Consider the following 18,168-nt stretch of genomic DNA (forward strand, 5'->3'; position numbering starts at 1 on the left):
CTAATTAAATATAACAGCAGCACATGTCTGCCAAATAAATCGAAAAACTATATAAGTAGGAAATATCAAATTCGAGCTTGGGGGCGGAACACTAAACAGGACTCGTCCTCACTTAAATCAACAACTTTAAATTCTCCTGATTGTACTTTTACAGTTTCTCACATCAACGTTTGGGGCACCGTCCTTCTTTAATGCCCTCGATGACAGATGTTGGTGGTTTCCCAGTGTAGCAGTTGATATTTAACGACCTCTTTTGCTTTCAGCACATGACTGACTGACTGACATTAAGGCTCGTGCACAATACAGGATGTGACGTCAAGGCGCATGTCAACACTCGCAATCACCAAGTCAATATGGTTAGGCGCAGACTATCCATCCATCCATCCATTTTCCAACCCGCTGAATCCGAACACAGGGTCACGGGGGTCTGCTGGAGCCAATCCCAGCCAACACAGGGCACAAGGCAGGGAACCAATCCTGGGCAGGGTGCCAACCCACCGCAGGACACACACAAACACACCCACACACCAAGCACACTAGGGCCAATTTAGAATCGCCAATCCACCTAACCAGCATGTCTTTGAACTGTGGGAGGAAACCGGAGCGCCCGGAGGAAACCCACGCAGACACGGGGAGAACATGCAAACTCCACGCAGGGAGGACCCGGGAAGCGAACCCAGGTCCCCAGATCTCCCAACTGCGAGGCAGCAGCGCTACCCACTGCGCCACCGTGCTGCCCTCGGCGCAGACTAATAATTACATTTTACAGATTAGCATAGTTCAGTGGCGTAGCGGGAGGGGGGAGGGGGGTTTGCGTCTGTCCCTGGGCGCAGCATCCAGTGGGCGCCAAATAACCCTTCCCCATCGCATTTTGGCAAACAGCAGGGGGCGCGAAATCTTTAGTTGTCGCCGGGCGCTGAAAACCCTAGCTACGCCTCTGGCAAAGTTGATCGGTTTTTCTTAAGATGTACGAAACAATACATTTATTTACACAAGAAACTGTAGTTCAAGAATTGTGCTAAAAGAAATACATGATTGTGATGAAAGAACACAGACACAGGAGACAAAAACATTGAAACGTAGACAGGAACAGAAAAACAGGAGGAAAAATAGTAACGATGATGTCTGCCATGTGTTTCCTGCATTCTTTTGACGTGTCCTCTGGGCACGTCCTCAAAAATTAACGCGTTGCATGCGCGATATGCTTGGCGCGCCTGTTCAGGTTTTGCTCAGTGACGTCACCATCGTTGTTTGCCGTCAATACATCATGCCAGGCTTGCAGCTCCAACAGGATCAATCTGTGTGCTGTGATGTTTGATGAATGGTTCGATGCCGTGAAGCAAATCATCAAACTTAAATGCTGACATGCGAATGTCTACATGGTGTTTTTCTTCATCCATTTCTCGCAATGGCAATACAAGCGTTGCGTATTCCCCACCGTAATGACGTGATACATTTAAAATTATCACATACTGTCTTGACATTCTGTGTCGCAGCAGCATCAGAATGCAATTCATTTTTATGTTTAACATCTTCCCTCAACTCACAACACGGTGAAACCGGACATTGTTTGTCACCATGATAATTTCACGCACTGCCATCTGGTGGGATCCTCCAGATTTACTTATAGTACACGCGTAAGTATAGTCAGTGCATGGCTTGCGTAGTAGCAGCGTCCTCAGACTCACGCGTCACGTAACATTAAGTATATCTCCCACCTTAGTCTCCAAGTGCAACAAATTTAACCCCCCCCCCCAGGGGGTGTGGTTTCCTCCAAAGACCAAATCACAGTAAACTTTCCCCGCCACCTGAATGATTTTGTTTTGATTTACTTCCATTAACATGAGTGAATAGAAAACGTGTCCTTCATTCTCCAGGCTCCATTAGTCATGTCAGTTGCCAAGGCTATTTTCGGCATTCAGCATAAACACAATAACTCACCCAAGTCCCAAACACATCTGAAAATGAACCACCAGGAACTGTGGAGGACCTCCTGAATTTATAGAGTGGAGGGCATTAGTTTGTAATGCATTTCATATCTATCTATCTATCTATCTATCTATCTATCTATCTATCTATCTATCTATCTATCTATCTATCTATCTATCTATCTATCTATCTATCTATCTATCTATCTATCTATCTATCTATCTATCTATCTATCTATCTATCTATCTATCTATCGTAATAGATAGCCCGGCCACAGACAAACGCAACATCAATGTCCACAACACACGGTTTATCGCTTTATTTTACATTATTTACAACTGTGGTTCCAGCGACTCATGCACGACTCCTCAGTCCTATGTCTCTCTTCAGCCGCCTCCACTCCTCTCTCACAAGCTCTGTCTTCCTCCTTCCGACTCCGGCTCCTCGAAGGGAGTGAGATGGTCCCTTTTATCATGCCCCGGATGTTCTCCAGGTGTTTGGTGATGGTCTTCCGGCAGCACGTCCTGATGTGGCGGAAGTGCTGCTCTTGCACCCGGAAGCACTCCGGGCATACACAGTTCCTGGAGCAGCAGCACTTCCTGGTGTGGCAGAAGTGCTGTTCTAGGGCTCAGGAACCATCCAGGCACCCCCTGGGTTTGGCCACCATATCCCAGCTCCGTATCCATGGTCCTTGGTGGAAATCAGGGGGGCTGCCCTTGTGCACCCAGGGAAGATATCGCCCCTTTCCTGGTCCTTCCCTGATCCAGGCATCCCGGTGGGGTAAGGTCTATCTATCTATCTATCTATCTATCTATCTATCTATCTATCTATCTATCTATCTATCTATCTATCTATCTATCTATCTATCTATCTATCTATCTATCTATCTATCTATCTATCTATCTATCTATCTATCTATCTATCTATCTATCTATCTATCTATCTATCTATCTATCTATCTATCGTGCCTTTCACATCTATCTATTGGAGGAGACTAGACAAACTACAATAAAGAGTTGGGACACCTCCTGGTGACCCCATATAACTGAATATCAGAAAACACACAGTAATTCAAAGGAGTTCCACAGTGAACTGATTTCACAATGACCGAACTTCCGGTTATATGTCCTTCTGGCAGGAAGAGGTGGGTCCAGGCAAGTGATGTCAAAGATGTTACAGTTGTCAATCATCTGGTCTGCAGAGCGAGGAAGAAACCAGGCATCAGAACACAATACCAACTCTTAGTGCAGTTAGTATTTACAATTGTGAGCCCTTAAGATGCCCCCTATGCACATACATGGGACTCTTATCTATCTATCTATCTATCTATCTATCTATCTATCTATCTATCTATCTATCTATCTATCTATCTATCTATCTATCTATCTATCTATCTATCTATCTATCTATCTATCTATCTATCTATCTATCTATCTATCTATCTATCTATCTATCTATCTATCTATCTATCTATCGTGCCTTTCACATCTATCTATTGGAGGAGACTAGACAAACTACAATAAAGAGTTGGGACACCTCCTGGTGACCCCATATAACTGAATATCAGAAAACACACAGTAATTCAAAGGAGTTCCACAGTGAACTGATTTCACAATGACCGAACTTCCGGTTATATGTCCTTCTGGCAGGAAGAGGTGGGTCCAGGCAAGTGATGTCAAAGATGTTACAGTTGTCAATCATCTGGTCTGCAGAGCGAGGAAGAAACCAGGCATCAGAACACAATACCAACTCTTAGTGCAGTTAGTATTTACAATTGTGAGCCCTTAAGATGCCCCCTATGCACATACATGGGACTCTTATCTATCTATCTATCTATCTATCTATCTATCTATCTATCTATCTATCTATCTATCTATCTATCTATCTATCTATCTATCTATCTATCTATCTATCTATCTATCTATCTATCTATCTATCTATCTATCTATCTATCTATCTATCTATCTATCTATCCTTTTATAGTGCCTTTCATATATTTTTACAGGTCAGGTCAGGTTGGGGAGCATGCACCAGTACAGCATGTTTCCGCACCCACCAAACGACAAAACATCCTGATAAGAAACCCTCAGGCAGACACGTGACCCAGTCCCACTTTCCGGAGTCTTTCTTTATTTTATAGTGCCTTTTATATCTATCTCGTTTATCTGGTTTTCTGTATTCTGGTGCAGTGGCCAGCCCTCCTCCTGCCACTTGGAGACGCCGTCCGTGTCTTCAGTAAACTTTCTCCATGTGTGTGTGTGTTTTTTTTTTTCTATAGGCCCTCTGGTTTTCCTTCCTCATCCCAAAGACATCCATGTTACGGTTATCAACAGCTCTGACCTGGCCTGGTATGACTGAGTGTGCCGGTGTGCCCCAATGGCCCCTGTGATGGACTGGCTCTCCATCTTTGGGGTTTGTTCCAGGTTTGCCCGCCCCCCCCAGTAGTGCCAGGATGAGCTTTGAGTCATTGAAGTAAATGGATTATGGATCTAATGCGTTTCAGATCTTCCTAATAATTTGAACAGAAGGTTGGTTTAATTGTGTATTTACATACAAATAAATTGTATATTAAACTTCTGAAACGAAAGGAAATTTTTAATAAAGTAAAAACAAATAAATAGTTTTCACAGTCCTCTGTATTGCAAACAGTCCTCCCAAAACGTGTTGTTCGCAGGCTTACACTGTAAACAAACACATTTTAAGGTGTTATATTGAGTGTAATCTTTTCCAGGTGGGCTTAATATTGTTTTCAGCGTGTCATTTGTTTTTAAATTAAATTAATATTTATAACCTTTTAAATACTTTAGAACAAAACAACAAAGATATCTTACGTGTACATGCAATCCAAGTTGGATAGAGCAACATTTATATAGATACCGACTAAACCGTGCAAGAGTTCTTTAAAGACACCAGCAGATGGCGATAAACAGCAACTTACAAAAAGATACAAAAGGAGGAAAGCGGCAGCGCAGAAGACTCGCTTTAAAGGACAAAGTCGGACTGGCCGCCTGACCGCGTCACTGTACGGGCGCAAAACTGCCCCATTAATGGGGAACAAGAAAGGAGTTTATATTTAAACCAGTTTATTTGCTAAATGTCACCCAAGAGAAAACGATGATACTTTTTGAAATAAAACCAGCGCTCATTCGCGCGTATTACCGGTTACAATGACTTGATTATGTTATGGAGTTAGTGATTTTAAACGTCTTTTACACGGCAGCCCGGCAAACGAATGAAGTTGAGCTAATTGGGACTTTCTTGAACAGCTGACAATCAAAGTGTTTTAGCGATTTTCTAAAAACATCCCTTATTGAGATAATAAAAATGTCATAAACATCAAACTATTAAATCTGTATTGTAAACATTACAAAAAACCCTTCTATCTATCTATCTATCTATCTATCTATCTATCTATCTATCTATCTATCTATCTATCTATCTATCTATCTATTGTGCATTTAATCTTAATCTATTGGTGCCTTTCATTTCTATTTATATATTATATTTTGCCTTTAATATCAGTCTGTTATATAGTGTCTTTCATTTTCATCTATGATATGGTGCCTTTAATTTCTATATAATCTGTAATCTATATATTAAATATTGCCTTGAATATCTGTCTCTTATTATATTGCCTTTCATCTTCTTCTGTATGTCTCTCAATTAGATGTACTGTATGCTTTATAAAGTGCCGTTCCTATCTATCTATCTATCTATCTATCTATCTATCTATCTATCTATCTATCTATCTATCTATCTATCTATCTATCTATCTATCTATCTATCTATCTATCTATCTATCTATCTATCTATCTATCTATCTATCTATCTATGTTATATAGTGCTTTCCATCTTCAACTATTATACGGTGCCTCTTCTATGTATTATAGTGTGCCTTTTCATCTTCACCCACGATGTAGTGCCTTTAATTTCTCTCTACATATAAACAGCGCCTTTTCTAACTAGTTATCTATATATTATTTGATTCATTTAAGATATTTTTCAAAATAGCTATATTTGGTAGTGTAAAAAGTTATTTATGAACTGTCTTTTGATCTTTTTTTTTTTTAGTCATCAGTTTTATAAAGTTCCTTTTATACTGAACATTTTAATATGACCTTGATAATTATGCTCACCCTAATAAACCTGGAACCTGTTTATCTATCTATCTATCTATCTATCTATCTATCTATCTATCTATCTATCTATCTATCTATCTATCTATCTATCTATCTATCTATCTATCTATCTATCTATCTATCTATCAAATGAAGATCACCCAATTGCACGCCCCTCTACATTCAGACATTACGAGGCGCCTAACTCAAATCGATGTTTGCCTTCGCAGGATGTTTCACAGACTCTTGCAGCCCAGTCGTTCTGATTTTGCGTCGCTGTGTGTGTTGCGCCCCGAGTTGGAATGTTTAGTGTATTTGGTCCTTTCTTGTAATTAATTAGTCAGTCAATCAATAACCGTACAGTCACGTAAGACGCGCTCGATTTTACTCTTCGGATTTCCTTACACAAAAAGGAGGCGTCGTGTGGTCTGTTTCGTTTAAACCTTTCCGATTCGTTGTTTGAAATATTTCCAGGACTGTTATGTAGTAATTTTAAAAGTGCACATAACGGCACGCGTGTATTTTGGTTATTTTAATATACGTTTTTGAGCACACGATGCCTTTCGTGAGTTGTTGTTTCAACCCCCCCGCACAAGCCGTCGGTTTTTCTTTTTCGTTTCCGCTCCTTTTGGCTCGCGTGCCCAGCGCGGTTGCCCTCCCGGAGGTGTCTGTCTGGTATTCCAGTGCGGGCTCGCTGATTGGTGTGTATCAAGCTAACTAAGGCTAATTTTCACACCTCTTTTAAACAACTGCATTTATTAAGCCAAAAAACTGTTAATAATATCTTAAACGTAATGAACTTCACGTTGCCTAACAAAACGTGACCAAATTAATTGATGCAGTAATTAAATACTGAAGTAGTCCTGCATGCATTTAAGCAGAAACAGAAGTCAGAATATTGCTTTAAAAAGTATGTTGACAATTAAGATAGCATGTTAAAAAATACTTTCATTTGCATTTGATAAATCACTTGTACACTGGGTGATAATTTAATGCTGCCTTTATTAATAACTTTTCTTTATGTTGTAAACAGTATAACATTCTAGGTAATTAAGCTTTACACTCGGGAAGCAGTGAAAACATTTTTGGCATCTATATTTTAAAAGAAATAATGTGAACAGTACAGTATTGTAAGTGATGAAAATATTTTAAACAACTGTATTTAGTCTGGAATAAACCTGTACAAACAAGTACACATTCAAAAATGATTGACCAAGAAAACATAATTTTAAAAATGTGAAATATGCATAGTTAAGCACTCTGCAAAAAAACCTAACTGTTATATGAGTATACTTTGCCCTAAATCAAAAAATGAAATAATAAAAACAACAAAATAATAAAAACATATCTTACTGCTGTTGATGTAATCAATCCATTGATATTTTTTATTAATTTGTAATAATCTTTCATCTTTCAATAGTAATAATTCAATAAAATTTAATCTTTCAATAGTAGAAACACTAAACATCAACAGATACAATTAATAGATAATCAAGAATGTCATAAGAAAAAAATGAATAATTCAGTAATACACCGCCACTGCATTACCTATTCCACACATTCATTCAAACAAAAGTGTTATATATTAAGAAGACAGATACATGGATGGAGGAAAGGCACTATATAATAAATTGATATGCATAAGCACTATATAAGATAGATTGTCACTCTAACACTGGATATTGTTAATATTTAAAGGTCATGTAATAGTGTTCATTATGAAATAAACTATATAAAATACTTGATTTGTTAAATGGATAGATATGAAAGGCACTATAAGATAGATAGATAGATAGATAGAAAAGGCACAATATGATAAACAGATGGACAGATATTTTGGTATAGTTGGCAGGATTAGATAGATAGATAGATAGATAGATAGATAGATAGATAGATAGATAGATAGATAGATAGATTGCAATACAAAAAAGGTATGGGGTACGTCTGTGACCCCATATAATGAAAATTGGAAAAGAAATGATCTTTTTTCAAAAATAGCAATGATGCCTTTTCAGATGGGAGTCCAATGCAGAACTAACTCAAACATGGCTAACCTTCCGGTCATATGGCATCCAAGCAGGAAGGGGCGGGTCCTGAAGGGTGGACAATAGAAGTGACATCAGCAGGGGTTGGCTGTCAATCTTCTTTTGTGCAGCGGGAAGAAGAGAGAAGGCATTAGTACACAGTGACAACTCCTGGTTAGGCAGGTAATTACTATCAGCAGAGCCCTTAAGCTGTCTCCCAAGGGCATGTGCATGACGATATATATTTCTATATTATATTATAATAAACATAGTCACACATGTACGCATAGGGGACTCTTTCAAGGCTCTGACAAGGCAAGTAATTCAGCTGTTTGAAGACAAGAGGCACTGTCACTAACAAGCTTGTCTTTCCATCTGTAGCTCCGAAGGACCACCCCTTCCACCCCCACAGACCTCCCAAAACCCCACCCCTTCAAGGCTTGTAAGTATATAAACAGCCCATCGAGAGGGGTCAGTATGTTTCATTGAAATTGGGATGTGAGCGAAAGACAGATAAAGTACAGCACAGTCACTTATTGTTAAGGAGCTCCCTTACTCGTTAACAGCATTTATTTTTGTATCGTTACAACTCTGATTTTTGTTTCTTACATGGGGATTACCGGGTTGTTTCTCCGAAAATTGATCCTTCCTTTCCCAATATTTATATTTATCATATAAAAAAATAAGATGTTATTAAAACATTCAATATTACAAAACTTCTCTAATGATCAACAAATGTTCAAAGGTTTGGTTTAGTCATAAATGAACGATTGTCCTTCAGCAATTGAGCACAGCACCTTTTTCACTCCCCACACATTTATGAATTCGTCGGTTTGACACGCTGTCATTATAAGTAAATTCTAACCTTATTTTTGAGGTGACATGCACCTGTAGAACTCAGAATCATGACATCACGTGGTGCACTAGTCTGTATTTCGAGATGCTGGGATGTGCCCCAGACAGCCTGAAGAGAATGAACAGGTTAGGTAAGGGAAGGTTTTATTTCAAGCTGTTTCAATGCTTTTATAATACTTTGTTCTAAAATGTTTAGAAAATCCTAAAGTGTACTTTAAAATGAAAAGTGTTTTTTTCCCCATTGAATATATAAAATTTTTTACTTTAAATATTTTTCAGAAACCACATGACACTGAACAGGATGGTCTAGAAATGGACAGTTTCTAACAGTAAACTATAATGTCTCGTCTCAACTCAACTCAACTCAACTCATCTCATCTCCTCAAACCACTTTTCCTGGTGAGGGTCATGGTGGCAGCAGGCCAAGCAGATCAGCCCAGACGTCCTTGTCCCAAGCTAAAGATTGCAGCTTTTCCATCGGGATGGCCCAGTGGATGTAGTCAGAGTGGCTCCTGGGTAGCCATCCAGTGAGCATCTTTATGATATACCCAAACCACCTTAACTAGCTACCCCCGAACTACAGGAGCAGCGACTTTACTCTAAGGGCCACTCGAATTGCTGAGATTCTCTCCCTATCAGGGAATGTCAGCTCAGCAACCCTGCGAGGAAATCTTATTTCTGCCACTTACACTTGTGATCTGATTCTTTTGGCCATTACCCACAGCTCATGACCATAGGTGAGGACATGTAGATTGACCAGTAAACCGAGACTTTTGAGTTTATTTTGTACCGCTTTACCACCATGGACCGGTACAGCAACCACAGAACAGCTGCCACCACTCCAATCTGTTTGTCTATCTCACGTTCCCTTATCCCATCACACATGAATAAGATCTCAAGATCCTTGAACTCCAACACTAAGGGCAGTTCTTCTCCCATTACGTACAGAGAGCAATCTTCTTTTTGAACCATGACCTCAGACATGGAGATGCTGATCCTCATCCCAGCTGCTTCACACTTGGCAGAGAGGACAACATGACCTACATAAAGCATAGGTTCTTAAACTATGGGTCACGGCTCATTTTGGGTTGTGTGTTGTCTGAATTTTGAGTCGTGATTTATGATAGTACTCAATGGCATAGGGTCATGTACGGTTTGTGGAGTGTGTTGCAATAGGTTGCCGTGGGCAGTTTAAGTGAAACGCCATTGCTCCGCTACAACCTGCATTGGCAGTTCCCCTGGGGTGACTGCTGCTGGAGATTCGGGTGAAATTGGGTCGCGAGAACAAAACGTTTAAGAAGCACTGGTCTAAAGCAATGGCGCTACTCTTAGCCTCCTCAACTGGACACCTTCACGTCATCGGCACCACCTTGATATCCTGTCCATGAAAACCACAAACCAGTAACCCTGTACCCCAGGCAGGGTACACTTCCTTCTACTTGGTACCCGAATGAGGGCTGTTCTGGACTGTTCTTTGTTTGACCTTTCAAACCATACCTGTTCCCTACTGGGAGCAGAAAACTCCAGACGACCTAACTCTGAACATCTCTAAGCTGACCAAGCCCCTCCATTACAGCAAAGTGACAGACCAGGGGCAAGAATAATGTCTATTGAAATAAAAATTTAATGAGCAGCCATCTTGTAAACTGTCCTTAACAGAATATCAAAATGTTTGTCCCAAATCTTTAGGGTAAAATGAAAGTGGCTGAAAAATGACAAATACCTTCTAGGGCCGTATTACTCAACCATTTCGTGAGTGGCTGGGCTGCCACCAGTGGGTCACAGGTTGCTATCTTCATATATATAATACACTACCGTGGCTGTCCGTTTGTCTGTCCAGGATTTTAAATCACCTGCAGCTCGCAAACTGTTTGACCTATTGACCTGAAATTTGGTATACAAATACTATGTTACGTCTACTGTCCACTTTTGGAGTGATGATTGACCTCCAAGGTTATTCTTCTTTTTATTTTTATTTTGTTTGTAGAATCAACTCTTGACAGCGACCAGCAGGGTGGCCTTGCGGCGCGTGCGTATGGGCGCCGTTCTCATCCCTACCACCTTCGCCGTCACTTCCCCTACCTCTTTTTATCTCAAATCATTCTTGAGGCAGATTGAAGACTTAAGTGCCAGCTGAAGTGAAAAATTAAAGAAAACGTACTAAGTAACTGCAACACAAACACTGACTTAATCACTTTTAATGAGAAAAGATGCCGACGGAAGAAGAGAAGAAGCGGGCCGCTAGGGTGGAGAAAAGAAGAGCTGCTCAGGAAGCAGCAAGCGCATCAACCTCTGAGCAAACGAATGGTAAACGTACAAAGAAAGAGGATGAAAACTAGGAATGGTCAAGTCAAGTGTACTGCACTTCACCGCACGTTATCGTTATAGCAGTGCACCATTACTGGTTGTTTATAATGGTATTGGGTCATGGTGGTGGGTCGCTGCTCTGATGGTTGCGTGCGCTCGATCCTCTGCTCCCCTGTTCTGACAATCACACTCACTTAACCCAGGGTTACTCTCCCCTCCCTAGGTATGTCATAAAAACATGAACATGGGAAACAGTGGGTCACGATACCAGAAAGGCTTAGAAACACTATACCAGTACAGAAATAAATCAAGCAATGCATTGTACAAATATGGGAGGCTTGGTGGTAGAGTGGCTCTGAGGCTAAGGATCTGCGCTGGTATCCAGAAGGTTGCTGGGTCGAATCTCTGTCACTGCCAAAAGAGATCCTACTCTGCTGGCTCCCTTGAGCAAGACCCTTAACCTGCAATTGCTCCAGGGGTGCTGTACAATGCCCGAAACCGCGTTCTGACCCCAAGGGGTATGCAAAAATGAACAAATTCCTAATACAAGAAATTGTAAAGAACAAAAATGGGGTCTCACAAACTGTTGTCTGTGTGTGGCTGTGTTAGAGGGTCCTCCTTCTGTCTGTGTGGGTTTTCCTCCCATGTGTTCAAAGACACGTTGGTTAAGTTAATGGGCTCTTGATGAGTGTGTGTGTCTGTGGGCCTTACGCCCAGTGCTACCATTGCAGGCTCCGGCCTCCTTGGCTCTCAACTGAATTAAAGCAGATTTTTTGTTATTTTGTGTTATGAATGAAAAGGAGTTTCCAGTATTGCTTTTTCAACTATTGGTTTTCCAAGCATTAAAAATTCTAAAAATGTTAACGCCACTTTGTTGACGATTGCGTGTCATTGACGTGGTGTGATCATACCAGACAGACGTTACCTTTTAATTGAGCTTAATTCGTATAATCTCTTTGCTCACGCCGGTTCACTTTTTGTGATTTTTAATTTTTTGTATAATATTCCACCCAAGGTGCAGCCCTTTTCCTTGTACAGTATGTAAAATTTTTACACAACAACAAATGAAATGTAATTAAAATGTAGCTGGCCACTTTGCAGTATACTGTATAAGATGATTTTTGCTAAACAAAATGAGAAAGATCACATTCTTTTAAAAATAGACTGTAAAATTATGGAGTATATTTGACAAAAAAGCTGAAATGCCACACAAGCAGGCTGCGGTTTCCTCTTAAAAGTGTAATAATGTGATCCAATATTTACATTTTTTAACGGTAAGCGTACGTTTTTGCTACATCCTTAAACTACAATGATGAAAGTGTAATTTGTTCCCTTTTCAGTCACTAACAACTTTGCACGCTGCTTACATTTTTTTTTTTAAAACCAATCACACTGTTTTCGAAAAAGCAGGAATGAGATGATTTCTTTAGACTAATTAAATAACACCTTATCTAATTTGTGTTGACCCCGTCACTGAGAGTTTACATAACTTCTTGACAGGCACAGCGAATCGTGGGATGTTAGAATGTGAAATGCAAAGCTGAAAGCTCCAACAATTGCTGTCGCATTATTGTCAATTTCCAGTCAGTGTTTATTTATTTATTTTCATTAATAAAACTGCTAAATTTGTTGTGTCATTTCCTTGAAGTAATAATAAAAGAATATAAGAATAACACAAGTAGCATGGGGTGGGGTGGGGGGGTGGCGGTGGTAGTGGATCTTGCATTCCTTAATAGTGATAAAAACAATTATTGAAAGACAGTCTTCACTTTCTGCTTGTGTCTACTGCAGGGTGTTTTGAGCAACGACAATATTTTATAGTCCGACATTGGAACACGTCAACTTCCAAATGGATGGATGAATAAATGAGGGGATGGATGATGGCGTAATGGAGATGCACAACTAAGAGGACCGATGAGCAGAAAACCTAGCAAGCCAAGCTGAGGACTCCACCTCGTTGTGACGGCGCCGGTCCTGCTCCTCGCTCCCACTTCTCTTCTGGGAGCCTCTTGAACCCAACACTGTCGGTAATCTAACCAGATGAGCTATCTGATGGGGACACATCAAACTGAGCAAGGGGATGGTGTTAGAGGTGCGAGTGCTTTTATTAGATAGATAGATAGATAGATAGATAGATAGATAGATAGATAGATAGATAGATAGATAGATAGATAGATAGATAGATAGATAGATAGATAGATAGATAGATAGATAGATAGATAGATAGATTAAATAAAAATCAAACCGGTGTCCAAATAAATAGTGCAGTTTTCAAAGTTTGATAAACGATCCATAAAGAGGTAAAAATCTTGTGCTTGAAACGAGAGTTAAAACCTACAGCAGTTACTGGGGCCACACCAGCCAAACACCAGCTCACCCAAGGCTTGCTGATTTGGAGAGACTTCAGTTGCCACGGTCCTCACACTACCGACCGACCATCTTGGCTGCCTCCACCGGTGTCCGCCAGACCGCTTGGGGTCGGTTGTCCTCCTGTCTTCCTTCTCACACACGTAGTCATCCCTCGGATCCCTAAGGTGGACTCCTCCACGATTGACCCCACTATTCCACATCATCAATGGGCGCGATCCGTCCCTCGTTGGCCGATCCTTCGCTCCATATGGGACCCCTGACCGTGCTGATCTCTCTCTTCCAGCTGGCTGGTTCGTCCATTTGCTTTCACTGCCCCAATGGTCCACTCTCGCTCGCTCACTTGCCAAGCCTTTCCTTTCCTTCTCTTCTTTTTCACCCTTTTTTATCTCCCATCCCTTCTGCCGGCCCGTTCTCAATCACGCACCGCAGGAAGCCAATGAAGCAATTGAGAAAGATCACACCCTCATGTGCAGGTGCGACTTGCCCCAATTACCTCATCATCTCCCCGCGGCTGCATGATTGCACCCATGGAGAGTGACACATCCAAATGGATTATTTAAAATGCTGCCATTCTTTCGTAGCCGCAGACCTGCTATATCACACTCGTGAATGGTAAAGTCGCAAGTGTCTGGCCTGACCGGGGATCAACTAGATCAACGTTTGTGGCCTTGGCACCCAGTTTTGTCTTTTTAAAATTTTCTTTAGTGATGAATCTTTATTAGCTGTAACAGTAATGTAAATTAGCCAATATCTTCTGCATACAGATCTGGACAAATTTGTTGGTACTTGTACAGCTCATTAAAAAAGTGGTGTATGCCTCCCGAAGAGTGACGGAATGAAACGTGTACCTGCATGCCTTTGATATCTCACAGAGTAAAAAGCAAAGCAAGTGTGAAAAGAGATCAAGTATGGCTTATTCTACAAAGATACTGTATATACAATACTTGCATATAAGGTCTTGAAATCCAAAAAATCAATCATAAAATCAGACCCTGACTTGTACGCCCATTCAAAAATACGACACTTATTATTTTTTTGTTTTATATCTTCTTGTTTCCTCCAGTCTCGCATCAGTTTCTCAGACACATCGAATTTTGTTACAGCAGCACAGTTACCAATTTCTTTCGCCACTTCAACAACTTTTAATTTAAAACCAGCTTCATATTTTCTTCTGATCGAACGCTCCATCGTAGATAAGGGATGCTCTTACGATAAAAGGTGTATGAGGGTATGAGATACAAAAAACACAAATCAGCGCAAACATCGCTTCGGAATAGTTCGGGTATTACCGTGTGGTCACGTAGGCACAATACATAGAAAAAAAAGGCCGTGTGCTCCGTGGTTACTCTCTCAGGTGGACGGGCATATCATAATCTCTTGGACCAATAGCGTCAGTTTTCCGCATTCGACTTATACGACCAACATTATAAAATACCAGAAATTATATGGTAAAATCAAGCCCCGACTTATCCGCAGGAGAACTTCAACTCGAGTATATACGGTATTCTGAAATATCTCTTTCATCAACGCGACATTTCCATTCACTGCCACTCATTGGATGTTACTTGGACAATCTTATATATAAACGTCTACGCGTGGAAGTGTGTGTCTGTCCGCCCCGGAAGTGCGAGGCTACAGCAGTGAAGCTGAAAGAGCCAGCAAGGCGGCCCCCCCGACTCTGCGTTTCAACTTTTTTCTGACAATTTCAATAGTTTCTAGGTGCCCGGGCTTTTTACAGCATGGGCTTACACAGCTAGTGTTATGTCTTGGTAGAGTAATATTTTACTCTACTTTCCCCTTTTGTATTATTAATATGTAGCCTTTGTCAGAATGCCTAATCTCACAGATTTACCACTGTTTATAAGGTATTATACAGTGGTGTGAAAAACTATTTGCCCCCTTCCTGATTTCTTATTCTTTTGCATGTTTGTCACACAAAATGTTTCTGATCATCAAACACATTTAACCATTAGTCAAATATAACACAAGTAAACACAAAATGCAGTTTGTAAATAGTGGTTTTTATTATTTAGGGAGAAAAAAAAATCCAAACCTACATGGCCCTGTGTGAAAAAGTAATTGCCCCCTGAACCTAATAACTGGTTGGGCCACCCTTAGCAGCAATAACTGCAATCAAGCGTTTGCGATAACTTGCAATGAGTCTTTTACAGCGCTCTGGAGGAATTTTGGCCCACTCATCTTTGCAAAATTGTTGTAATTCAGCTTTATTTGAGGGTTTTCTAGCATGAACCGCCTTTTTAAGGTCATGCCATAGCATCTCAATTGGATTCAGGTCAGGACTTTGACTAGGCCACTCCAAAGTCTTCATTTTGTTTTTCTTCAGCCATTCAGAGGTGGATTTGCTGGTGTGTTTTGGGTCATTGTCCTGTTGCAGCACCCAAGATCGCTTCAGCTTGAGTTGACGAACAGATGGCCGGACATTCTTCTTCAGGATTTTTTGGTAGACAGTAGAATTCATGGTTCCATCTATCACAGCAAGCCTTCCAGGTCCTGAAGCAGCAAAACAACCCCAGACCATCACACTACCACCACCATATTTTACTGTTGGCATGATGTTCTTTTTCTGAAATGCTGTGTTCCTTTTACACCAGATGTAACGGGACATTTGCCTTCCAAAAAGTTCAACTTTTGACTCATCAGTCCACAAGGTATTTTCCCAAAAGTCTTGGCAATCATTGAGATGTTTCTTAGCAAAATTGAGACAAGCCCTAATGTTCTTTTTGCTTAACAGTGGGGTGCGTCTTGGAAATCTGCCATGCAGGCCGTTTTTGCCCAGTCTCTTTCTTATGGTGGAGTCGTGAACACTGACCTTAATTGAGGCAAGTGAGGCCTGCAGTTCTTTAGACGTTGTCCTGGGGTCTTTTGTGACCTCTCGGATGAGTCGTCTCTGCGCTCTTGGGGTAATTTTGGTCGGCCGGCCACTCCTGGGAAGGTTCACCACTGTTCCATGTTTTTGCCATTTGTGGATAATGGCTCTCACTGTGGTTCGCTGGAGTCCCAAAGCTTTAGAAATGGCTTTATAACCTTTACCAGACTGATAGATCTCAATTACTTCTGTTCTCATTTGTTCCTGAATTTCTTTGGATCTTGGCATGATGTCTAGCTTTTGAGGTGCTTTTGGTCTACTTCTCTGTGTCAGGCAGCTCCTATTTAAGTGATTTCTTGATTGAAACAGGTGTGGCAGTAATCAGGCCTGGGGGTGGCTACGGAAATTGAACTCAGGTGTGATACACCACAGTTAGGTTATTTTTTAACAAGGGGGCAATTACTTCTTCACACAGGGCCATGTAGGTTTGGATTTTTTTTCTCCCTAAATAATAAAAACCATCATTTAAAAACTGCATTTTGTGTTTACTTGTGTTATATTTGACTAATGGTTAAATGTGTTTGATGATCAGAAACATTTTGTGTGACAAACATGCAAAAGAATAAGAAATCAGGAAGGGGGCAAATAGTTTTTCACACCACTGTAGTACAGTAATCCCTCCTCCATCGCGGGGGTTGCGTTCCAGAGCCACCCGTGAAATAAGAAAATCCGCGAAGTAGAAACCGTATGTTTATATGGTTATTTTTATATTGTCATGCTTGGGTCACAGATTTGCGCAGAAACACAGGAGGTTGTAGAGAGACAGGAACGTTATTCAAACACTGCAAACAAACATTTGTCTCTTTTTCAAAAGTTTAAACTGTGCTCCATGACAAGACAGAGATGACAGTTCTGTCTCACAATTAAAAGAATGCAAACATATCTTCCTCTTCAAAGGAGTGCGTGTCAGGAGCAGAGACTGTCAGAAACAGAGAGCAAAGCAAACAAATCAATAGGGCTGTTTGGCTTTTAAGTATGCGAAGCACCGCCGGTACAAAGCTGTTGAAGGCGGCAGCTCACACCCCCTCCGTCAGGAGCAGGGAGAGAGAGAGAGAGAGAGAGAGAAAAACAAAGAGTGAAAAATCAATACGTGCCCTTCGAGGTTTTAAGTATGTGAAGCACCATGCAGCATGGCGCTTCACTAAGCAGCTGCACACAGAAGGTAGCAACGTGAAGATAATCTTTCAGCATTTTTAGACGAGCGTCCGTATCGTCTAGGTGTGCGAACAGCCCCCCTGCTCACACCCCCTACGTCAGGATCAGAGAAAGTCAGCGCAAGAGAGAGAGAAAAGTAAGTTGGGTAGCTTCTCAGCCATCTGCCAATAGCGTCCCTTGTATGAAATCAACTGGGCAAACCAACTGAGGAAGCATGTACCAGAAATTAAAAGACCCATTGTCCTCAGAAATCCGTGAACCAGCAAAAAATCCACGATATTTATTTAAATATGCTTACATATAAAATCCGCGATAGAGTGAAACCGCGAAAGGCGAAGCGCGATATAGCGAGGGATCACTGTATATAACTTATCCCCACCTTCCCTTCTATATCTATAGGCAATTAGGTGTAGTGAAAAAAAAAAGCAGGAGTTAAGTTACACATAAAATAATGTATTATTGATAATATTCATAAATAGTAACAATATGCAAAGTACATTTGAATATTGGAAACCATACAACC

The 18,168-nt window shown here is 40.8% G+C and overlaps 1 long non-coding RNA gene across 1 annotated transcript in view; it reads left to right on the forward strand.

Annotated features, from left to right (window-relative positions):
• LOC127530057 (uncharacterized) overlaps window positions 1-18,168 on the forward strand; it is a 530,810-nt gene that overhangs the window by 351,263 nt on the left and 161,379 nt on the right. The window lies entirely within an intron of this gene.

This window comes from Erpetoichthys calabaricus, chromosome 13 (assembly GCF_900747795.2).
Source record: "Erpetoichthys calabaricus chromosome 13, fErpCal1.3, whole genome shotgun sequence".
NCBI lineage: Eukaryota > Metazoa > Chordata > Cladistia > Polypteriformes > Polypteridae > Erpetoichthys > Erpetoichthys calabaricus.